Raw genomic sequence first — 13,976 nt, forward strand, 5'->3', positions numbered from 1 at the left:
GCGAATTTCTTCTCTGAGGGGTCCTGGCAAATGGGTATGAGCCATAAGATGTCCCACAAATACAGGTTCACTCTGTTGCCATAGCAGACCCTTGTTGGAGAAGCTTCTGTTTACAGTAGGTAATGATCAACACAAGAGACGCAAGAGATTTACACTGGGCTAAGGAAGAGAGAATAATCGACTTCAGAATGTTCAGTCCTAAGTAAAACATATTACTATACCCCCCACTTCAGATACTCAGGGAATCATTGTATTGATAAATCATTAGGAGTCCATTTAGCAGAATAATACTAATAGAATCTCTCTAGAGCCTATGATCTACCTAGGTTTTTGGCCCAATAATTGTGCCAGGTATGGATTTCATCAGATCAGGCCTTAAATCCAATCAGAGAGTGGTTGGTTACTCCCACGACACAACTGGCACTATTGCACCAGTGGGCATGTCTTACAAGTCATTATTGTAGTTCATGAGGTTCTCACAGCTTAGTGAGATTGATGACTACTTTTCTCCCCTGGAAGCATGTATAGCACCTTCTAGCACTATTTAAGCCAGCCAGTAGGGTTGATGCTTCCAGGTCAGCACTGTTCTATGACCCAAGTATGTGGTATCTTCAACAATAGGGGCTTATCATCAATGCACCAAGACATGTGTTTACCTAAAAACATTACACCAGATCTTTAGAAGTTATGAATAGGTAGTCTACAGAATAAGTCATACACAAATACCAACATATCTTAGAATTTCATGCAAGTTTCTATATAATACGTGTTTAATAGCCTTTGTAACAATTTCCAAATTGTGTATATGATGTATAGGTGGATCACCTTGTATTCTTACAGTCTTTCTGTATTTATCACATGGAATTACAGAAATATCTCTTTTGTAATGTAACATTTCATTCTCTGAGGTTTTAGTCTATTTTCTGCAGACAGAATTTTTGTAAATTCATGGCTTGCTGTGCACAGTGTTCTATAATTTAGATTTTAAAGAAAGAAATGTTGTGTGTTACTGCCTCCAGCATATACCACCTGCAATTGAGAGCCTGTGCTTCACCACTTCTTCACAAGAATTGCTAGGTGTGTGTGTGTGTGTGTGTGTGTGTGTGTGTGTGTGTGTGTGTGTGTGTTTGTCTTTAAGATATTTTTATAGATCACATTTGGGGAGAACTTCAATATATAGGATACACAGGCCACCTCCATTTGTTCCCACAAAATAGTTAAACAATTTTAAGGACTGTAGTTATGGTTACGAGATGATTCTTTGGAGATGTATCTATGTGATAAGGGAAGAATAAGAAAAAGTCTGTGAGTTTATAGCTCTAGAAACAAAGGTTATGACTTACCCAAGTCAAAGATCAGTCGGTAGAACTAAAACTAACACAGGCCACTGCCTTGCTGCCAGTCTGGCTCATTCATTAGCTCTCTTACTTTCAACATTCATGTTTGTAGATTCTTAGGATGTTTAATAAAAGTAGTATAATCTCTGTATTATCGGTACCACCACTTAAAAGATGTGTGTGCACACAAAAAAAGGTATGAATTTCACTAGATTATGGAGAACAGCCATAACCACGCTGCAAGCATACAGAAGATGCTCTTCTCATTACCTTGATGTTTCCGGGTCTTGCTCGTTAGTTTGCTACATGTGAATTGCCTTGGGTTTTACACAGGAATTGGTAACTGTGCTTGTACTAAGTCAACAAGCAGTATTTTTCTTTAGATGTTCCCAGCACTTAGATTTTATTAACAAAATTTTTATCTCTGGGACCAGCAAGATGGCTGTGGGTAAAGGCATTTCCTGTCAAGCATGACAGTCTGAATTGGATTCCTGAAGACCCACATGGTAGAAGAAGAGAACCAACTCCCAAAGTTGTCCTGACCCACACACACACACACACACACACACACACTCGCACATGAACACACAAAGAAGTAATGTAATTAAATTTTTCAATATATTTTTATCTTTTAGGTCACTGTGTAACAGACTCTGATAACCAGTGGTTTATATTTCATGCTGTGAAATAAAGTGAATATATGTATCCCAGCTAGTTTTATGTCAACTTGACACAAACTAGAGTCATTTGGGAAGAGACCCTCTCACTTGAGAAAATGTCTCCTTAAAGATACAGCTATAGGCAAGTCTGTAGGAGCATTTTCTTACTTAGTGATTGATGTGGGAGAACCAAACCCATTTTGGGTGTTGCCACCCACTCTTTCCACTAGTGGTAATAGTGCAGTAAGAAAGCATGAGTAAACCATGTGGAGCAAGCCAGTAAACAGCACTCTTTTATGGCCTCTGCATCAGCTCCTGCCTCTCGGTTCCTGCCTTGAGTTCTTGCCCTGACATTCCTGCATGATGAACTATGAGCTATGAGCTATGAGATGAAATAAGCTCCTTCCTCCTGAACTTGCTGTTGATCATGATGTTTTATCACAGCAATAGAAACCGTAACTAAGACAATGTGTAAATGCTTCCTGGCTGTTTAGTCTTAGGCAAGGCCTTGCAGTGTAGCTCAGCTTGCACTTAAACTTCTGATCTTCTGGCCTTATCCTACTGTAGGCTGGGCTTATAGGAATGCACCAACATCCCAAGCCTTCTTCTTAAATTATAATGAAAATCTTTTGTCCTACATGTAAAAATTTTTTTTCTTTAGAAAAATGAGCCTACTGACTTATATGCAAGCTCTTTCTACAACTATCCATCCTATATGGACTGGAAGTATAGAGTGACAAATGGCCTCTCTAGAATGTGCAAGGCCCTGGAATAAGTCCCCAGCAAAGAGAAGTGGGGAAACAGGGTCCTAGCCAAATAATAACTAAGAAAATTAAACATTGATAAGAATGAATTATGGTGGATATGTCTATAATCTATTGCTCCCCTCACCCTCACACAGTGCTGGAAGTTGAACCCAGGCTCTCATGTGTGCTCAGCAGGTGCTCCACAACTGAGCTGTCTCCACAACAGTGATAGTGAATATAATCTTTTTTACAATTTTTCATTTATTTATTTATTATTGTGTGTGCAAATACTGTGATGGGTTGGGATACATGCCCTGTGACACCCATGTGGGGTTCAGATGACAACTTTGTGGAGTTGGTTCTCCTTCCACCTTTATATGAATTCTAGGGATCAAACTCAGGTCACTAGGATTGCATGTCAAACATCTTTACCCATGAGCCATCTGCTGGGGTCTGGTCTGTGTCAGTCCCCATGCTACAGAGGCTATCTATTCTGGACTAATGTCTTTGGGGCTGCCATTGGAGCCAGCCGAATAGCCCTGGGTCCATCCCTGACTGGGGGTGTGCTGGACCAGGAAACTCCTAGCTACCCAATGGTGTTAAGGATGAAACGCAGACATCTTGTCATCTCAGGAGGACTCTCAATCTATGCTGGAGACTGGAGTCCACGGTTTATTCAAGCATCCTCTTAAATAGCTTTCCAACAGTGGGGGTGATATCAGAAGACAGCTATTATCATGTATAAAGCTGATATCAACTATTTCCTTTAATCTTAGAGGTAACTCTAAAACTGTACATCCTCACCAGCCTCTCACTAGTCCCTGGGCAAATATACAAGCCCTCAGAATAGGTGTGGGCCCACCCAGGGCCTAAGTCTATAGTTATACAAACTAGGAGACTTTCTCCACTGAGGCCAAGCCATCAGGTGGAAACCAGCTGATATCTAGAAGAAAATGTGAGATTGGAGCTCCTGGGATAGAGCTTGAGGCCTACATCTGAAATACCATAATTGATCATTTTGGGGCCCCAACAGCCATCTCACTAGCCTAGGAATATAATCTTTAAGCAACAAAGTAGCATTTGATTTCTTTCATCTAAAGAACTTGCATGTAGTTTTTTATTCATTCAGCTAATACTTCGTGTCAGGAAATGTTCTAGGACCTAGAAAGCAAATACCAAAGCCTCATCTCTTATGAACTTATATTCTAGTTCCAAGAAATGGAGAATGGATGCCAAGTGTAATTATTTAGGGTAAGAGTACTGCTGTGGGGAAACAGCACAAGCATTGTCAGGGACATCTCACTGAAGAAAGACTTAAGGTGGTTATGGGCTGGCCATGCCCATGTGTAGCATTAGAGGATTTCAGGATATGAAAGGAGGATAAGAGCCTCTTGTTTATTGTATGGCAAGTTGTTTTCATAATTGGAGCATTTGTTCCAAAAGAAAGATGTTTGGAAGGTTTTGAACAGTGATAAAGTGATTTAATTTACACTTTAACCTAATTCTTCTGCTAAAAATAGATTGTGGTGGAGTGAGGGTAGAGCCAAGAAGACTAGTTAGGATGATACTTCCAAAGAATCCATGAGAGGGGTTAGGGGATGGCTCAGAGAGAAACTGTTTCCTGCATAAACATGGGGCCATGAGATCAGATCCTTAGCACCCATATAAAAGCCAGGTGTGGTTGTGCCAATCTCTAACTCTGGCACTGGGGTGGGGGTGGGGGTAGTTGGACTAGAGATAGCAGGATCTCAGAGGCTCACTGCCTAGACAGCCTAATAATCAGTGAGCTCCAGGTTCAGTGAGAGACCCTTTCTCAAAAAATAAGATGGAAGGGATAGAGGAAATATCCCATTGGTTTTTGTTGTTGTTTTTTTGGTGGTTGTGTTTGGTTTTTGAGACAGGGTTTCTCTTTGTAGCTTTGTAGACCAGGCTGGCCTCAAACTCACAGAGATCCACCTGCCTCTGCCTCTTGAGAGCTGGGATTAAAGGCATGCACCACCAACGCCCAGCTGGAAGTCTTTCATTGTTAACCTCTCTTGGTTAACTTGCTTGTAGCATGCTTGGCAAACTCAAGGGCACACACACACACACGCACGCACGCACGCACGCACATATGTGTCCATAAGAGGTAATATTGGCCTGAGTCAGACACAGGGGAGAAAAGAAGGTGAGAAATGATCATGTTTAGGATAAAATAAAACATCTGTAAAAAGGAATTGTGGAGAATGACAGAGAAGGCAAGTCAGCCCCTGAATAGAGGGGTGAAGATGAGTGAGAAGGCTGAAAGGGGAAAGCTATGTGTTTAGACAGACTATGCTTGCATTGCCTCAGGAATTATCAAATAGAGATATTGACATTTTGCTATATGAATATTATAATGGTCAGTAAAGGATAGGCTAGAAACTATGATTGTGAGCCATAGCCACCTGGGTTGGTTTTTGTTTTTTAAATCACAAGCTTGGATGGAAGTGCCTGAGTAATATAGAATGGAAAATGTATCAGCAATTAGTTAGTAGGGCACTTTAGCCTACATTAGAGGCTGGGAAGATGCAAGAGAATTGGAAAAAAGACATTAAGGTAGGAAAAAGTGTAGGCGAGTATTTATCCATTTTCTCAATAGGGATTCCCTCTTCCCCGATAACTCTTAACTTGTGACAATATTGACAAAAAATGTAACCAGGACATAAAGGTTTGCTCTCACAGAGTGGCATTTGCATAAGTCTTCCCCTTTCAGAAAGGTTGTTGACAGAATATAAGTACTATATGCACATACTTGTAGTACCCAACCCTCACTGGTAGAGGGCTCTTTGAATTTTTTTTTTAAGTGACTTTGCCTTTGGCAATGCTTTTTTGTATGTTAGGAAACAACTTAAATGAATTCCAAGTTTGGAGACCTTTTTGAAAATTGAGTGTCATGTAATTAAACCCAGGTTTGATCATTGGATGACATCTACTGAGTTCTGTGGTCTAGTGGGAATAAAACGTTTGAGTCTGTGAGGAAAAGAAATGGATGGGATTTTTTAAATACAGGTGACAAGGAATATATCCTGTGGGTGCTCCTGTCTGTGTAGGTTTGGATATGTGTGTGTCCCTTCTCTGTCAGTGCTGATACTCAGCCTTAGTGCTCCCTGAGTAAGACAGCAGATAACAGAAGTAAGATATTGCAAACCCAGTAAGGATACATATTGGCTTTTGGTAGACATTCCCCAATCCACAGCCTGTCTGTCCTCACCTCCAAATCCAAAGCCTACCTCAAACCCCTGCAAGTGGGATCTGTAGTGAAGGTGTGAAGAGCTTTGTTACTGAAATCTTCAAGACTGCACTCTAAACACTCTACTATCGAAGAATTTGAGTGGGTGTTTAACCTTTAATGGGGACAGAGAGATGACCTAGTGATAAAGGCACATGCTAGCATACCTGATCACCTGAGTTTGGTCATAAGGACCTATGTGGTGAAAGAAAAAAAGAAAATAGACTCCCAAAAGTTGGCTTCTGGCCCCCAGACATGCATGCACAAACAAACACACATATACGTCCTAATAAGTATAATTAAAAATTAATTCTGTTAAACTTTGGTTTAAATACCCTCACTATGCATAGTAATGATAAGAATTCCTGGTGCTTACATCTAAGTCCTATGAGGAATCACTAGACCCAAGGCCTAGAATTAGTAAGTGTCGGGTTCCTGTTTGAAAACGCTGTCCTTACAATTTACTAAACTCAAGAAATTCAAGACAATTTACTAAACACAAAAAAGTGAAGCACAGTTATCCTTAAGTACTAACAGTCTTGACCTAGCGTCATATCCTCACTCCTGCTCCCAACAGATACTTCTGATGGTGGGTCTCTTTCCCTTTTCATATTGATGTGCTGCCAGTCAAAGTGTAGGAAGAGGTTGGCCTGTTGTTTGCCTTTCCTCGCCATCAGCTGGTGACTACTCACATGGACCAGAAGACAAGAGACAGTTGTGAGCAGCTAGGGAAACTAAGCCACTCTGCTATCTGTGGACTTCTCCAAGTAAAGAATTGAATGAAGTCAACTTGTTGCAAGAGCATCTTGAATTTAAGGTCATTGACAGTGTAGGAACTTTCTGTTAGATCCAAAGGAAACTCCATTTCTCCAAATTCTGGTGGTTAGACAAAAACCAGCATTCCTCAGGAGCTTGTAAAGCTGATTCCCCTCTACCAAAAGGAGCCATTACCTTGTCACTGGCAAAAGGGACAAATGGCTAACTGTGGTGCCTAATAGCATACCAAAGTGTGTGCTGACCTCCAGGCTCCCTCAATAAAGCAAGTACCTTTTACAGATTTCAGAGTCTATGCTGGCATCCTGGCTCTTCTCATCTCTTCTTCCCTTTCCCGACCCCCTACCCTAAACTTCCTGCAGCTCAGGAGCTTCACTACCCTTAGCTTCTCATTCTCCTTATAACCCTGCTATTTCAACTATTCACCCCCTTGCTCTCTCTTTGTCTTTATCTCCCTCCACTCCCACACTCTGCTTCTCTCATGGCCAGGCCCAGTCTGCTGGCTGAATTCGGTCTACTTTTTTATCTCTGCTGTAGACTCTTAGATGCTTTTGGCTATTCTCTCTCTCATATCTATAATAAAAACTTTCCCTTTAATCATACCATGGATCGGTCATGTCATTATTTATACACTTTAGTGTCTGCTTTTACAGAGTTTACAAATGAACCAGATTCTGGCATATAATGAATACATTGTGTGTAGTCTACTTTTTTTTAACATGTGTACGTACCCATGAGTGTCTACCCTGACTTCCCAGTTTTGTGTGTTTTTTTAACATGTTTTCAGTAACTCTTCCCCCACAACTGTGCATCCTCATCCCACAACCCAATATAACCAGTTTTGAAGGCCGACTTTTGTCCTGTCACTTATATGGACCCCAATTTTGTTTGTTTGGTTTTGGTTTTATTATTTTCTGAGATAGGGCCTCACTATGTAGCCCTGGCTTGCCTGGAACTTGCTTTGTAGACCAGGCTGACTTTGAACTCAGAGAGATCCACCTGCTTCTCTTTCCTAGTTGCTGGCATTAAAAGTGTACACCACTGTGCCTGGCTCCTAGTCTGCTAATTATAAGTAATGTTAATACCAGTCACTATGGTGTAATTTTCCAAGCTTCTTAAGAACAGGAACAAATCCTTTTCACCTTCATGCCCATTATGTCTTCTGTTCCTCCTGTATTTGGTACCCTTGCTTGAGTTGTGTAGTAACTAGTGATACTTGGGGTCTCAATATTCAGAATGCCTGTGAAAACAATGAATGGTAACACGTAATTAAGTTGTTAGATTCCTATTTACCCAGAGTGCTATGTAGAAACCATCTCTCATATGCATGTGTCAATATAGAACTTTTTAAAGTCTATCGCTCCTGCCATAGGAGGAAAATAGAAAAAGAATAATCTTGGCTCACCTGTCCACAATAAGCCAACGTATTCTCCCAACCTGTTCCATTATTTTTAATATACTTACAAGCAAATATCTCTTTTGCTTCAGATTCACTATTAGTATCTATGAATAAATTAGGAATCCAGAGAAATTCAGTTGAGCTTAGTTCCTCAATGTACTAGCCTAAAAAAAATTTCCCCAAGTTAAAGTATGCCACATTTAAACTAAAAGTAATAATGGCCATGGATGGTGGTTGACTTTTCCTATGTAGTTTCTGAATGGAAAATCCTCTCATAGGTAACTTTTTTTAAGATTCTAATGAATGAATGCTACTATGACCTGGCCATTCACATTTCTAAAGGCAGAACCTGGGTTTCTCACTGAAGTAGTTTCTAACAGCTGTGTTATGATTCTGTCTCTGCTGACATTGACTTTGCTTCCTAGCTTGGGTCATGTAAGGAAAAGCAATGTGGCAGCATCAAGAAGCCACATTTCCAGCAGGTTTTTTGTTTTCTATTCTATGACAGTAGAGATGAGTTCAGCATCAAATAGATAAATACTCCCCTACATCCCTTGGGATAGAATTCAACTCCAGAACGTGTAATATGAGGGACACACATGTGCCTACGTGTACGTGTGTGCACACACACACACACAAGGTCGTGTGCTTTGCTACTTTTTGCTTTCTTTCTTTCTTCCCTACCTGTCTTCTGACTCATTCACCTCACCAGGAGGTGTAGTGTATGCTAGTGATCGCTGATTTCAAGTGTTAACGGTAGCTTCTTTCTCTTTTAAGGTCAGTCAGCATATAGCCATTACTTCAAAGTTCCTGCAAAGAATTTCATTGGGCTGTAATTGCTGAATAAGAAATCTAAAGAAGCATTCCTGCTGATAGAATCATAGCTTTTGTTTTCCCCAAATAGAAGACAGCATAGGGCAAAAGAGGTGAAGCATCTTCATCAGTCTCTCAGCTCCAGTCCTTAGCAACCGCTCCATGTTATCCCAGATTCAAGGTTTTCTGAGTTCTTTCTTCAACAGTGGTTTCATTAACTGTTGTTTCTCCAAGAGTCTGCACAGAAGGGCAGTAGCTTATCTCTTTGGTTCAAATACAGAAACTTGACAAAAATAGATTCTTGATTTGTACAAATTTATGCATTAAGGCTTTCCTGAGGTGGAATTTGATTTCCTGGCATGGAGTATTCATCTGATCTTTTAAAAGGGAAGGTATACACAGGACTGTCACCTGCTACCACCCCTGACACAAAGGCATCTGCTGCCAGTAAGGATTCTTCCTTCTTCTAGCAACTTGCCCAGTAACTCTAATACTAAAACCTGAAGGCCACCATAGTAAAAATTTTCTGATCATATTTTTAAATCCTTTTATATACGAATGGTGAAGAACTGAAAACTGTGTTTTTATTCAGGAAGTGATGTACAAGAAGAATAAATGTGAAACAAGGATATAACTTGTTTTTAATATATTCACAGGGTGTTTCTGTGTTACCTGCTTATAAAACAAAACTTGGTTTTATAACTGCATAATTTTGAGTAAAAAGCTAAGGGGGAAAGACCCAAAACATTGAGACTAATTCATCTGTGTTAAAAGACAATGGCCCTGCACTTGCCCCTCAAGTGCCTTAACTGAACGTCACAGAATGCTTCCTATAAAGTATCTCACAGCCAGAAGAAGGGAGGCTACTGTAGAGTGTAACCTAAACTGTTAGAGCAGGGCTGTAGGCAAACCTTTGGAATATTCCACCTTTCACAAAGCCCACTTTTCTGTGATCAACTTTGCCTTCAAATTCTAGTTCCCATTACCAATCAGTTTAATTATTGTGTCTTGAGAATTCACTGTATACTTGAAAGCAGTGTTCTTGTTTGGGAAGGGACAGGATCTTAGCAGGAGAAAAATTTGGATGAAGCTCTGACACTTAATCAGTAACTTTGAGAGTGTGCACAGAGCTAACTGTAGACTGCTTCCTTCACATTGGTGTCCACAGTTAGGTACAGTGTCCCTCGGAGACCACAGGGCTACGGTGAAAGCTAACTTTTTTTGTTTGTTTGTTTGCTTTGTTTTGTTTTGTTTTGTTGAGACAGGGCTTCTCTGTGTAACAATCTCCTGGCTGTTCTGGACCTCACTTTGTAGACCAGGCTGGCCTTGAGCTCAATAAGATCTGCCTGCTTCTGCCTCCCAAGGGCTGGGATTAAAGCTGTTCACCAACACCACAGGCATGAGGCTAACTTCTGACAGATGCCTTGAGGGCTCAGAAATGCTGAGCAGTTGGAGCTGAATTGGTTGCTATTTCTCCTCAAAGACTGGTAGGATCTCTGCTTCCAACATCCCCTGAACATAGGTATGCATGTGTGCTCATGCATGCACACAGATGCACACACACCACAGATACACACACACAATGCACATGCACATACATGCATGCACACATGTGTACAGATATGCACACACATATGAACATACACATCCTCTCTGAAGTTCAGCCCATACCTTAGTAACTTCCGGTGGGTCATACTAAGAGAGTCTTCTATGGCCAAAGCTAAAAGACCTTGTTTTAAAGACCAATCATACTGGAGAACTTTTTGTTCCTTTGTGACTTTTTGAGGGGACACTAGTAATAACAACTGCAGCTTATCCCATGCTCTCAATGGTCTCACTCTTTATATTTAATTCACAACAAATGAGTGAAGCCAGAGTATTTTTAAACTCAGTTTACAGTTGAGGCATCTGATACACAAAGATGTTGAAAGTAACCCCTTGTTTTGTAATACTGACAGTCCTAGAGACAGAATTTGCACTCAGGAAATCTGATTCCAGGCTGTGCTCCTGACCATGATCATGCTAAAAGAACCAAACCATCTTCTCAGTGATACCAGCTAGAGTTACTTGGCCAAGAGTTCCAGAGTCTTGCTCCATAACTTTGGCTGGCCTCATTCTTAAAGCTCATGCCTCAGCCTTCCTGATGCTGGGGTTGTATGTGTGGAATGCCATACTGCCTAAGGTTTAATCTTAGCATGTAAGTGATAACTCTTGTTAGGAAGTGGAAAGCAGTCTTCTAGGGACTTGGTGAACAGAATTAATGAGGAGAAAAGCGGCTTGCCTAACTTTAAAAGTGACGAGAGCTCCCGAGAACTTCATTTATTCTGAAAATCAATCCACAAATCCGTTTTTCCCTCAAATGACTTACACTTTGACAAGGAGTATTAACTGGTTCTTTTTTTCATGACACCTTTAGAAGGTAGGCCAATATTAATAACCCTAGTATACCGCAGATATTGCACACAGAGAAAAGGTGTTGAATTGCTGAAGCTCCCACAGCAGATCCAGAAGCGGAAGAGCCCTCCTTGGAATTTCCTGCTTAGCTTGATTGCTTTACATTCTCTTACTTCTAAAGCAGAAGAGTTAGAATTGAATTAGATGAAAACGCTTTATAAGCAAGTTCAGAGTGTTATGCATAGAAGAATGCTTGTCTTTCACCTGGGACCTTGTTAGCTATAGCATTGCATTTAAATCATGAGGTTCTTGTTAAGAATTATGGCATATGCCTTAAGGCTAGTCTAAGCCATAGAGTATCTTCCCTTTTACATCAGTTCAAAGTAAATGCTGTGTAGAAAACGCTGTTGTTACTGTGTGGCTGTGGCTGTTTGTCTGTCTGTCTCATCAGAGTCTCGCTGTGTATCTCACACTGCCCTCAAATCCTCCTGCTTCAGCATACCCATTTATTTTGGGTATTTTATGGTACTGGGGCCAATACTTTTCTTTAACAAGAATATCATCTACCAGGAAATTAAGCAATGTTTTTCAAGGCTTGTCAGTTCTCCTCTGAGTTGGAGCAGAAGTATACTGTGATCTAAAACACAGACTTTAGCTCTTTCTAGAATATTTCACTAATGCTCCCCCATACCACACCAGGATGCCTAGAAGTGTAGTTTTAAAATTATGCAACCTAACAGTAGCCCAGCTACTTAAATAAATCACAATTAACTCAAAACCAGTCTGTTTTTTAACTACTGGTGTAAGAAAATTAGCATTAATAGTTCTTAATTTTTTCAAGATTTATTTTTTTAATTATGTGTGTGCTGTATCTGTGTAGTGCTGGTACCTGAGGAAGCCAGAGGCCTTAGGTCCCTTGGAGCTGGAGTTTTAGGTGGTTGTTCCCAGAAACTCAATATGGTTTCTGGGAAATGAACTCAGGTCCTATGCAAGATAAGTATTTGTTCTTCACCGCTGAGCCATCGCTCCAGTACCAATAGTCCTAATATGTAAAGCATTTGGTCTTCATTGGGCTGTTCTGATGCTTCGTACTGCCAAGAAATGCGTCATACTAAATACCTTCCTGTTCTTCCTTCCCCTCTCCTATCTCCCTCTGAGAGCTACTGGCCTGGGTTTGTGATTTGGAGGACAAGACATTCTTCAGCTTCACAGATGTTGCTTCCCAAGAGAGTCCAGGTCTGAGACTATTCAGGAAGACCAGTTTTAGCTCTGAGGTCTTTTTGAAGATCATACCTTACAGGTGCCTCTGAGACACTTTTTTATTGAAGACATTTTAAATGATGAAATATTTTTGCTGTAGGAAAAGGGAAGAGAAGCAAGGCTATGTGACAGCATCGGAAAACTGAATCAGCCTTTGCTTTGATAATATTACAGTTTACACAACCTGCATCAAGGTGAAAAATGACTTAATCAATCCATATCATCAGTTTTCATCTCTGCTTTTAATAGCCTTGTTTATTTATATCCCAATCAAGAATTGGCTCTGGGAAGTGTGAAGTTCTCCGTAGTACATTAAAGTCAGTTGGGTGTGGAAAGTTGTCCATGTTCTGTTTTATTTCATTGTTGTTATGCTTAGTGTTCTGTACTTAGTTGTTCACACCAGATGGTGTAAACACAGGTGGGTACAAACCAGTACCCTCTGTCCTCCTGTGGTGGAAAGTAGGGAGAGACTGCAGTCCCCATTGCTCACTGTGTCTGTCAGGTTGTATTCCCCATTGCCTCCCAGACACAGGAGAATCCCTGCCCCCATGGTTCTGACACACTATTCTTCTTTGCCTACAATGCTGCCTTCTATCCTCTCTGTTAGAAGAACTCCTGAGTGATAGGTCTGACTCAAATCCCAAATTATTACTATTTTCACTAAGAATCAGTCTCCTTGTGTCTAAAACAAAGATACTTCACAGTTTTTATAAGGGTTAAGTGAAAGAATAAAAAACACACAGCACCCCATAAATATTGGCATCTTTCCTTGAAGTTCCCCGTCTGTAGGCTTATTGGATGCTTCAGGATTAAAGTTATGGCTCCTCAAAGTGTTTTCTTGGAAGGACTTACTTGGCACACCATGCCTCCTCAGCATTGTTTGTCTTGTATTTGCTGTCTTCTCAAGATGCCTGTAAGTTTCTTGAGCACAAGAACTCTTGAAACTGAATCCTCGGCTTTGGCAGTATCTTTGCTGTATGTGAGAAGCATTGCTATGGAAAGTGACTCCCTCAGTCTCTAGTCACGCTTGAATGTCCTGGTAAAGGAAAGAAGTGATTTACGTATTCTTAACCAAATGGTTGTCTCTAACAAGAAATTTGTGGCCTTCCAATGACTACATCTTCAGTGACAGTGTACATAGAACAGAAAGGAGGGGAAAGATGCCCATTCAGTGAGCCAGACCATCTGGAACAAACAGTGGCAAAGGAGAGATGTCATAGGCTGGTTATTGCCACAGCAGACATAATGGTCTAGTATTCTCTGGCCCAGAAAACTACCATCAGGTGGGACTCAATACTTCGAGCTGGTGTGTCAACAGATATCCCTGATAGGATCAAATCCTTT

General features: G+C 40.7%; 1 protein-coding gene across 2 annotated transcripts in view; it reads left to right on the forward strand.

The window, feature by feature from the left end:
- Ttc17 (tetratricopeptide repeat domain 17) overlaps window positions 1-13,976 on the forward strand; it is a 105,886-nt gene that overhangs the window by 48,090 nt on the left and 43,820 nt on the right. The window lies entirely within an intron of this gene.

The sequence above is a fragment of the Cricetulus griseus genome, chromosome 6 (genome assembly GCF_003668045.3).
Source record: "Cricetulus griseus strain 17A/GY chromosome 6, alternate assembly CriGri-PICRH-1.0, whole genome shotgun sequence".
NCBI lineage: Eukaryota > Metazoa > Chordata > Mammalia > Rodentia > Cricetidae > Cricetulus > Cricetulus griseus.